This window comes from Podarcis liolepis, assembly GCF_965112155.1.
Source record: "Podarcis liolepis genome assembly, chromosome: 8".
Classification (NCBI taxonomy): Eukaryota; Metazoa; Chordata; class Lepidosauria; order Squamata; family Lacertidae; genus Podarcis; species Podarcis liolepis.
The window spans coordinates 60,925,296-60,936,001 of NC_139560.1; positions in this window are offsets into that span (position 1 = coordinate 60,925,296).

A 10,706-nucleotide genomic window follows, 5' to 3' on the forward strand; every position below is an offset into this window, starting at 1 on the left:
CAAAGGGGCTTTAGCACACCCTTTTTGGCTACAATGCATCCTTTGTTGCTAAGGAGAATGCTATCAGATTACTCACATATACAAAAGTCTACTCAACCTCTTTGATATCAGATGGCTCTGAAGGACGACTAATGGCTAGATTCTCTTCTATTTGTCAGACAAGCTAGCTTTTGTTTTTGCTTCATTTTTATATGCTTTGCAGGGCCAGCTCAGGACATTTTGCTGCCTGAGGCAAAGGTCAAGATGGTGCTCTTTCCCAAGGCAGCTACAGAAGCCAATTGGACGGGAAGTTGAATCTTACTCCAGTACCTTTGTAAGGACAGTGTCCTCCACTGTACTGTACTTGAAGGCAGCAGGTTACTGTAGGGGGTATAGGCCAAGTCACATGGCACGCACAGCTCTGGCCACTCCCTCCCCCCTCAGCACCTGCTGCCTCAGGCAGGTACCTCAATCTGCCTCATCGTAGGGCCAGTCCTAGTGTTTTGAATTAAGATGAACTACTCATAGGTAAAATAAAAAAATTCCTTCCAGTAGCACCTTAAAAACCAACTAAGTTAGACCAACTACTCATAGGTAGTGCAGGTAGTTGATTAACATGAATCTGCATGTCTTCTTAATACTCCAGTGAAACAGTCAACCAGCCTTGAATGAAAAGACATTGACCCTGGAGAACAGGCAAAGTCCCGGCAGACTGGAGGAGGGCAAATGTTGTCCCTATTTTCAAAAAGGGGAAAAGAGAGGACCCAAATAATTACCGCCCAGTCAGTCTGACATCAATAGCAGGGAAGATTCTGGAGCAGATCATTAAGCAAACAGTCTGTGAGCACCTAGAAAGGAATGCTGTGATCACCAATAGTCAGCATGGATTTCTGAAAAATAAGTCATGTCAGACTAACCTGATCTCGTTTTTTGACAGAATTACAAGCCTGGTAGATGAAGGGAACGCAGTGGATGTAGCCTACCTTGATTTCAGCAAGGCATTTGACAAGGTGCCCCATGATATTCTTGTAAAGAAGCTGGTAAAATGCGGTCTTGACTATGCTACCACTCAGTGGATTTGTAACTGGCTGACTGACTGAACCCAAAGGGTGCTCATCAATGGTTCCTCTTCATCCTGGAGAAGAGTGACTAGTGGGGTGCCACAGGGTTCTGTCTTGGGCCCGGTCTTATTCAACATCTTTATCAACGACTTGGATGATGGACTCAAGGGCATCCTGATCAAATTTGCAGATGACACCAAACTGGGAGGGGTGGCTAACACCCCAGAGGACAGGATCACACTTCAAAACGACCTTGACAGATTAGAGAACTGGGCAAAAATAAACAAGATGAATTTTAACAGGGAGAAATGTAAAGTATTGCACTTGGGCAAAAAAAATGAGAGGCACAAATACAAGATGGGTGACACCTGGCTTGAGAGCAGTACATGTGAAAAGGATCTAGGAGTCTTGGTTGACCACAAACTTGACATGAGCCAACAGTGTGACGCGGCAGCTAAAAAAGCCAATGCAATTCTGGGCTGCATCAATAGGAGTATAGCATCTAGATCAAGGGAAGTAATAGTGCCACTGTATTCTGCTCTGGTCAGACCACACCTGGAGTACTGTGTCCAGTTCTGGGCACCACAATTCAAGAAGGACACTGACAAACTGGAACGTGTCCAGAGGAGGGCAACCAAAATGGTCAAAGGCCTGGAAACGATGCCTTATGAGGAACGGCTAAGGGAGCTGGGCATGTTTAGCCTGGAGAAGAGGAGGTTAAGGGGTGATATGATAGCCATGTTCAAATATATAAAAGGATGTCACATAGAGGAGGGAGAAAGGTTGTTTTCTGCTGCTCCGGAGAAGCGGACACGGAGCAATGGATCCAAACTACAAGAAAGAAGATTCCACCTAAACATTAGGAAGAACTTCCTGACAGTAAGAGCTGTTCGACAGTGGAATTTGCTGCCCAGGAGTGTGGTGGAGTCTCCTTCTTTGGAGGTCTTTAAGCAGAGGCTTGACAACCATATGTCAGGAGTGCTCTGATGGTGTTTCCTGCTTGGCAGGGGGTTGGACTCGATGGCCCTTGTGGTCTCTTCCAACTCTATGATTCTATGATTCTATGATTCTATGATTCTATGATTCTATGATTCTATGATTCTATGATTCTATGATTCTATGACCCATGTCCTGGAGTTCTAAATAACTCTAATCCATCTGTCAGACCTTTCTGACCCATGTGCAAGCTGGAGTGGATGCAAAACAGCAGATTGCTTGGTGATGCGCCTCCCATTCTCCATTTTGGAGTACCAATTTCCCCTGCTGGATGGACTACAAGAAGATCAAACCTAGTCATTCTTAAGGAAATCAGCCCTGAGTGCTCACTGGAAGGACAGATCCTGAAGCTGAGGCTCCAATACCTTGGCCACCTCGTGAGAAGAGAAGACTCCCTGGAAAAGACCCTGATGTTGGGAAAGATGGAGGGCACAAGGAGAAGGGGACGACAAGGACGAGATGGTTGGACAGTGTTCTCGAAGCTACCAGCATGAGTTTGACCAAACTGCGGGAGGCAGTGAAAGACTAGCATGCTCTGGTCCATGGGGTCACGAAGAGTCGGACACGACTAAACGACTAAACAACAACAACAACACTGGGAAAGTTAACAAGGGCTAGGGGCAGTGCTTCTTTTCTAGAAAAAAATGTTTAGGGGTACTCTAATTTTCCTACTCATATTGAAATACTGCCCCTCAATGAGTCCAAACTTAGATTCACAAAATGTTTAGGGGTATGCGTACCCCTGTGTCCCCCCAGAAAAAAGCACTGGCTAGGGCTAACCTATATTTCCTCTTAACCTAGCATATGAAACCAGGGGTTTGAACTTATTTCATATACAGTGGATGCTTGGGTTGCGAACGTGATCCATGCAGGAGGCATGTTTGCAACCCATAGCGGAGACGCAATTCGGCGCTTCTGCACAAAGCGCAATTTAGTGCTTCTGCGCATGTGCGAGCGCCAAAACCAGGAAGTAACCTGTTCCGGTACTTCTGGCTTTGGCGCGGTGCGCAACCCGAAAACACACAATCTGAAGCATCTGTAACGCGAGGTATGACTGTACTGATTTAAGCAACAACTCTGGTTAGCCCTAACTGTGGAATGCTGCTGCCAATGTAGCACTGAACCAGGATTAAGTCCAGGGAGTAGAATGGATGCTCCAGAAGGAAGCAGGTGGAGAGAAGGTGCGTGACCCTTAGTTGAATACAACCAGTACTCATGGGTATGCAGTAGCAGCCCCTTTATTTCTAGAAGAAAAGCACTGGTTAAAAGCATGGCACTTACTGTAGCAACTCCATGCTGAGTACCAACACTTTTTTTCTAGAAGAAAAGCTCCAAATACAACCCTTTATCAAACAAATTCAATCACCTGCATGGATAATGAATGAGATTATTTCACCTCCTCCTTCTTTGAAAAAAATCATATTGATTTTTTTTAAAAAAAGATTTAAATGTTATGTATTTCAGCACCAGTTTGATTCCTCTTCCTAACAACTCACCCATTATGACTGCAGTGACATTTATTACCTTGATTTATTTTCTAGCCAGGTATCTACCATTACTTTTAAAAGCATGTAGCATACTTTATAGACAAAAAGCTGTGTTAAAATGGCACAGTGTAAAAATGATATTGTCAAAGGAGACAATGTGAGCCTTTTCCAGCATGAGAAATGAGGAATCAAAGGATGAGGGTGTTGTTCGGTAGGCTTTTGAATGAGCTTTTACAGTGGCTCATGCAACAGCTTCTTAGGAAATCTCCTGAGATTCAGTGAATATGTCGATTCTGTTGCCATTAAAGTGTTTTGTTCTCATTTTCTGAATTTAATTGGCATACTTGTATCATTTTGTGTATAAGAAAGTGAGATTCCCTGTATATGTTAAAAACAAGGGGCATGTTTCTGCAAAGGAGGTATTTTCAATAAGATTGGAATCTTGGAAGAGAAAATGATTTTAAATGTTGGCTGCCTCTGGCCTGTGAGATTATTAACTCAGAGAGTTTGTGCTTTAATTAACGGCTGAAGTTCATCATGTGCAAATTGACAACCAGGGAACTGTTGCTGTCAGAGACTTCATCAGAAAAATTATTGCTTCATCCACATCAAAAAGGTTTAGTCCTGAGGGAATTGAACAGCTCTGGAAAAAAGATCTAGTTGTTCAGATTCACCTAGAATTCCAACATGACATTCATCCGTTTCTTTGCCACTTTGGTAAACCAATTGTTTATTGATAACAAGTGGAAATGGGGCCTTGCAGGCAGGATTCAATAACTGAACAGCATGTTATCTAGAAAAAGGCCATTAAGGCTCAAGTTATATATCCAACCATTAGTACATAAGGAAATGACAAAGTGCAATGTCCTGTAACACTACAATGATGCCACATAGTATGCTGGAGGCATTTAGAGACCCACATTTGACAATCACACGAGTCACTAGCCTTATGAAGGAATTACACAGGCTGTTATTTCATTCTTTTACAGATATCTATAGTAATAGCCTCAAAAAAGTTAGCACTGCACTCCCCCTTCACCCAAATATAAAGGATTAAAAACTCTTGGTCCCAACTCTCATACTTTTCACCCAGATAACACTTGAAGTTTAATAAGTTCTGGTTAGGGATGGGCAGATCAGTCAATTTAGTTTCTGTCAGCTTTCCAGTCTTAAATTTGGTTCTCCACATTTCCATGTCACCCTGGAGATGTTAGACAGACATTTCCCATACAAAAACATAAGAAGAGCCTGTTGGGTCAAGCCAATGGCCTATCTAGTCCAGCATCCTGTTCTTACAGTGGCCAACCAGGTATCTATGGGAAACCTGCAAGCGGCATTTGAACACAGGAGCACCCTCCCTTCCTGTGGTTTCCAGAAACTGGTATTCAGACACATTACCGCCTCCAAACGTGGAGGCAGAGCATAGCCATCACAACTAGTAGCCTTTGATAGTCCTCTCCTCCATGAATTTGTCAAAACCTATCTTAAAGCCATCTAGGTTGGGGGCCACCACGGCCTCCTGTGGGAGCAGGTTCCATAGTTTGCCTGTGCTGCATGTAGAAGTACTTTCTGTTCTCTCTTCCCTGAATTTTCCAACATTTGACTTCATTGGATGTCCACAACTTCTAGCATTATGAGGGACATTTCTCTATCCACTTTTACCATGCCATGCATAGTTTTATAAACTTTTATCATTTCACCTTTTACTCTCCTTTTCTCTAAACTAAAAAAAAAAGACCTAAATGCTGCAGTTAGGAAAAACAATCAATTTCTACAAAAATGGAGTTCTTTTTTGTACCGCAGGACCTAAACACTCTACCACTGCCCTGCCTGCTGGAACACTCTGTCTTGTCTGAAGTGCAAACAATAAAAAGTGCAGATAGTGGACTCAAAACTGTGGCTTCCAACTTTGTCTGCCTGTGATTCTTTCCCAGTTCCTCTGGGATGTGATCTGACCCCAAGCAGTTGGTTGCTGAATCTCGAGGGCTATAGTGCCATGTTGTCAAAATGAGCATTAAAGAGAAGGGTTTTTTTCCTCCCTAATGTTAATTGCATTGTTATCTTGATAACAACTCACCCTTCCCCATGCTTGCTATTTAATTTAAAATCACGCAAACAGAATTTCTAATTACACCCTTGACAGGTGACTTTAGGTCCTCACCCTCTAAAGTCTAGCCAGTACACTCTGCCCAAATCCCAACACCTTTTGTACATTGTGCCAGGCACAGTGTGGTATTAAAACTTTTTTTGCTGCAAGTATTTTCAATGTGCATTTTAAAACAGCTTCCAAATAAAATATCTGATTACCCATTCATGGTACTAGATGCAAAGACAACAACAACAACAACAACAACAACAAAACAGCTCCTGTGGTGTACAGGTGCTATTCTACAAAATTAGAAGCTTATCCACCCAGAAACATTGGTACTTTCCGCCTTGTGGCGGATTTAATTAGTCTTATCTCTCCCTTTTGACGGGTGAAGCTTGAGAGGCCTTGCCAATAGTATATGCTGCTGCCAGCAAACTCCTGAGGTCAAAGACTCTCACGAAGCCTGGATCTCCCAGATCCAATCCCAATGCTTCATCCACTGAATATTAGATAGGCTGTAAACAGAATGAGCTGAGCATTCAAGTTTTGTCTCCCACTCACATGCCATAGTACAATCAGATACACTTGAGACATACCGACACATCCTTTCCCTTGGCCTCTTCTTGCCCCTCTGAGATTATAAATGTTCCTCTGCAGCCTCTGTTTTATTTATTATTTTCAAGTTTGATTTTTATTTTGTGTTATCCAGGGAGGCAGATGTGCACAGTCTGACAGGAAACATTAAGCTCAATGAAGATTTTTCAGTTCACAGATTTCCTCCTTTTGGACTGAGCAAATTTCTGAAGGGAAAGGGTGAAATGGACAAGGACAGAGATGACCTTAAGAGGCAAGCCATAGAAACCCATGATGCAAGCATATTTTCTCTTATATCAAGAGCCCTTCATTAATAGAGATTAATAATGTTGCCAATACAAATGAGTTGCATGTTGCAAACTAAAAGTAACACAGTAATTAATCACTGGCGTCATCATCGCCTTCGGGAAAAGAAGAGCCCATGTGTTGTCTCTCCTGCCATGCAGTTCTGCTCTGCCATAACCTGCCCCTTTAAGATGGATTGGGAACCTCTTCTAGCCAGTGGGCCTGATCCTTATTTCCCCACTCTTGCAGTGCAAAAATTGACAGACCAGCCACCTGTTAATCACTTGACATCAGGTGATGCTGCACTGTGAGGTCCCAGTTGTGGGAATTTCAAAGTGTCACATGGGCTGATTTAAGAGTACTTTTGCCAACAGTTTCATGCTTCTCTGTGAACCAGAAGCAAGGTTGTTGGGACAGGAACCAGCCTTCTTTGCACATGTTACACTGTAAAGTACTGTGTGCATTGGCAATATGATACAAATAATACATTTCTAGTCCTTTAAGTCTTTCGTAAGCACTTTCTGGACTTTGAAGATCACCCACTGGCACATTAGAGTCAGCACATCACCTGCAATATGCACCAAGCAAGGTCCACTTCCTGTGGACACAGTAGCAAGGGAAAACTTCACCCGCTGAACTTCTGCTATCCGTACTGGACATTAAAGACATGAGAGCTGTGCCAGACAATCCTACCCCATACGTCTTAATTATGGACAAGCATTATTTTTTATTCCAGTGTTGTGCAATTACTTTACTTCACAGTGAACATGTAATAATAATTAAAAAGTTGATTTTATATGTCTTTGAAGTGAATTGACCCCCCTGCTCTCCAGTGACCTTTCCTCTCTTTTTAAATGTATCATTTCCCCCTTCGTGTTTAACAGACTTACCACATTTTACTTCATGCACCATTAATGCAGTCAGATTGCTAAATTGATTTTTACAATTCACTTTTGGCCTCTCAGGATAGAGGCAGTTAAGATGTGACCATTTTTTAACAAAATAGGAATTGTCAGAAAGCATAAAGCTCTGAGAGAAACATCGAAGCATTCAGAAGGGAAAGGGCTACATTCACTTTTGGCGCCTTATGCCTGGGACGCTGCAAATTTCCCTCATCCAGTCATCCACTGTAAGTCGCACTTCATTACTTCTCACATTAACCGTCCATTACCTCTTCTTGAAGAGGAACTCTGTGAAATTGGAAAGCTTTACAAAATATGACCAGCACATGAGTCCAATAAAAGGCACATCATAACCAAGGGCCAGTTTAACTCTTCTAGGGGGAAATATGAAATATTAGAATGGTGACCATTCTTTGTACCCCAGTATGGAGATCCACCTCGTCTTTGAAGCCTGGACCTGTAATATACTGAGCCCCCCAAAAGCCACTTCTGCAACCTGTATTCCCATACCATCCTTCCCTTCTTCAAGGTCACTCCCAGGCAACCTGCTTAAGCTTTAATAATAATTATTTTTTTGTACAAAGTTTGCACAGATGTTATACAACTTCAGCTGTTTATTGAGCATTCATTCTGATTTGTTTGTGAGGAGTTTGTACAATGTTGAATTAAGCAAGCAAATGTTATCCCACACTTTCCAGTGTACTTTCCCACCACTTGCCTTATTGCAAAGTGTCCGGTTTTGCAGTAGGGGACAAGGATTTGTTGCACAAGAGCACCAAACAAACTTTACTTGTGTAGCCTAAATTTGCCAAGATGTGATTGAATCCCATCCAAAAATAGCAGCAGTCTGTATGTGCCCAAAGTTTCTGACCTTTCCATTCCATCTTCCTTTTTGAATGGCTACGTATTAATGGATGACGTGCATATCCACTTCCACTGGAAGCCTCACTGTTTCCATGAGATGTAGAAACATGTAGAAGACTTGTAGCATACATGTAACATGTGTGTTGTTACATATCAGTTGCTACATACCTGATACCTGTTTTCAAGTATGCAGATGATACCCAGCTCTACCTCTCTTTCAAATCGGAACCAGTGAAGGTGGTGAAGGTCCTGTGTGAGTGCCTGGAGGCGGTTGGAGGATGGATGGTGGCTAATGGATTGAGGCTGAATCCTGACAAGACAGAAGTACTACTTCTGAAGTATCAATGTAATTGAATCAAATGTGTTTGCAGCAAGGAAAGTGAAGTACAAAGGGGCTTTAGCAGACCCTTTTTGGCTACAATGCATTAAACTTCAAATAGCAGGCTTGGACAACAGCCTAGACTGGGAGATAAGACCAGAGTGGAGGCAAGAAAAACTGCACTGATAAATTGACAGAAGGGTGTGTGTGTGTGTGTGTGTGTGTGTGTGTGTATAACTGTACTTGGCAAATGAAAGGATATATGGCTGTCTAACATAATGAGAATTGATCAACCAGGGACTGAGGACTTTGAGAGTTTAAGATCGGAATGTGGAAAATATGAGAACAACAAAAAGAAAGCTGAAATTATAATTGTATGAGATGATCGCTTCAGAGGTCCAGAATTTGGGAAGTCCATTTGAAATTTAATAATTAATAATTTGGTTCCCCCCCTTGATTTGGATTAGGATTGGATTTGAATTGCTATTAATTGGATGTATTTAATGGAAAATTAATAAAATTTATTTTAAATAATAATAATGTATTTTTAATCTCCTGTTGGAAGCCGCCCAGAGTGGCTGGGGAAACCCAGCCAGATGGGTGGGGTATAAGTAATAAATTATTATTATTATTATTATTATTATTATTATTATTATTATTATTATTATTAGGAAGCAGAGAATTTAGAATGGAGAAATGATAAGAGAAAGTGGTGACATTTGATCTTTCGACTGTCTGCTGTTTTTCTATTCCAAATTACACTGTGACTCACCGCTCTCTGCCCAGGTTTGAAATGCATTGAATATTAGCACAAAACACTATTACAAAAGAGAAGACACTGCCAAGATGGCGCCCTGACTACAATAATCCTGCAGCTGAATGTATGAAAGTGCTCATTTCACAGAATAAAAACTGCTGATGCTTAGAAGCACCCCTCTCCCACACACAGAAGCAAAACACCTACACCCATGTAAAAACAAATAAATAATTCCCCAAAAGAGGAGAAATCCCCCCTCAAGCAATAACAAGCCCAACACCTCTTTGTTTTGTTTTAAAGAATTGGAGGTGCAGGAGGAATCAGCTAGCACCAAGAGAGACATCTATTGCACCGTGATGGCTGTGGACCACATTGGGGGAGCCCCGAAGCGATTAGTGTGCACAGATGATAGCAATAGGAACTCCCCTGGGCTTAAAAGCAGCTTGGAGAGAGGTGTTGGGATCACAGCATCTTCCCCTATCCTGGCACACCACAGTTCCAATCCTGTTTGTTCTGAATCCTCTACAGTTATTTACATTAAAAACAACAACAAGAACCCTGCACTTTAATCGTTTACTTGCAATTAATGACACATCTGTTTGGCCCTAATGCTTGTACTGCAGCCACTACAGTCCATTCATGGGATTGGACTGCTCACTGGCTTTCCTCCAATAGTATGAGCAATTTAATATGAAAAATTCATACTGGTACTGAGAAAAGTATAAATAGCCCTTCAAATGCTGTTTTGTAATCTTGACAATCCATTCGAGTTTCCATTAATAAGAATGACTTAGGCATGGTTTTGATGAAGTGTCTTAAGTGTTTTGCCTTGACTGAATGCATTGTGTTTTTCTCCCTCACCAGTTTCTTACAAGGCTGATTATTCCACCCGAGGCTTTTCGAGAACAGCCACCAGGATCTGTTTTTGAGCTTATTAAAGGGCTTTCTTTACGATGACATGTACAATCGCTGATCAATGAGTGTCTGGCAGCACCACACTCAGCTGCTTTGTGCGGGGCATGATATTAATGCTGACTGCATGCATGCTTACAACAGAGGAGGTCCTGGTTCATACACAAAACAACTAAGAATAGCACTCTGGGGAGCATTTCAACGAGGAAGGGCTACACAAAAACAGCATGCAACAAATCTCCTCAGAGATTTGACACTGTGTAAAGCTGCAAAGAGTTGTCAAAAAGACAAAAAATGAGCAGGTTGGTTATGAGCCTGTGAAAAATACAAGGAAAATTGTGAGACAAATTACCGTATTTTTCGTTCTATAGGACGCACCTTGTTTTTGAGGGGGAGAACAAGGGGGGGGGAATTCTCCCCCTCTCTGCTCAGCGCCCCTTCAGCGAAACGGCAGGATAAAC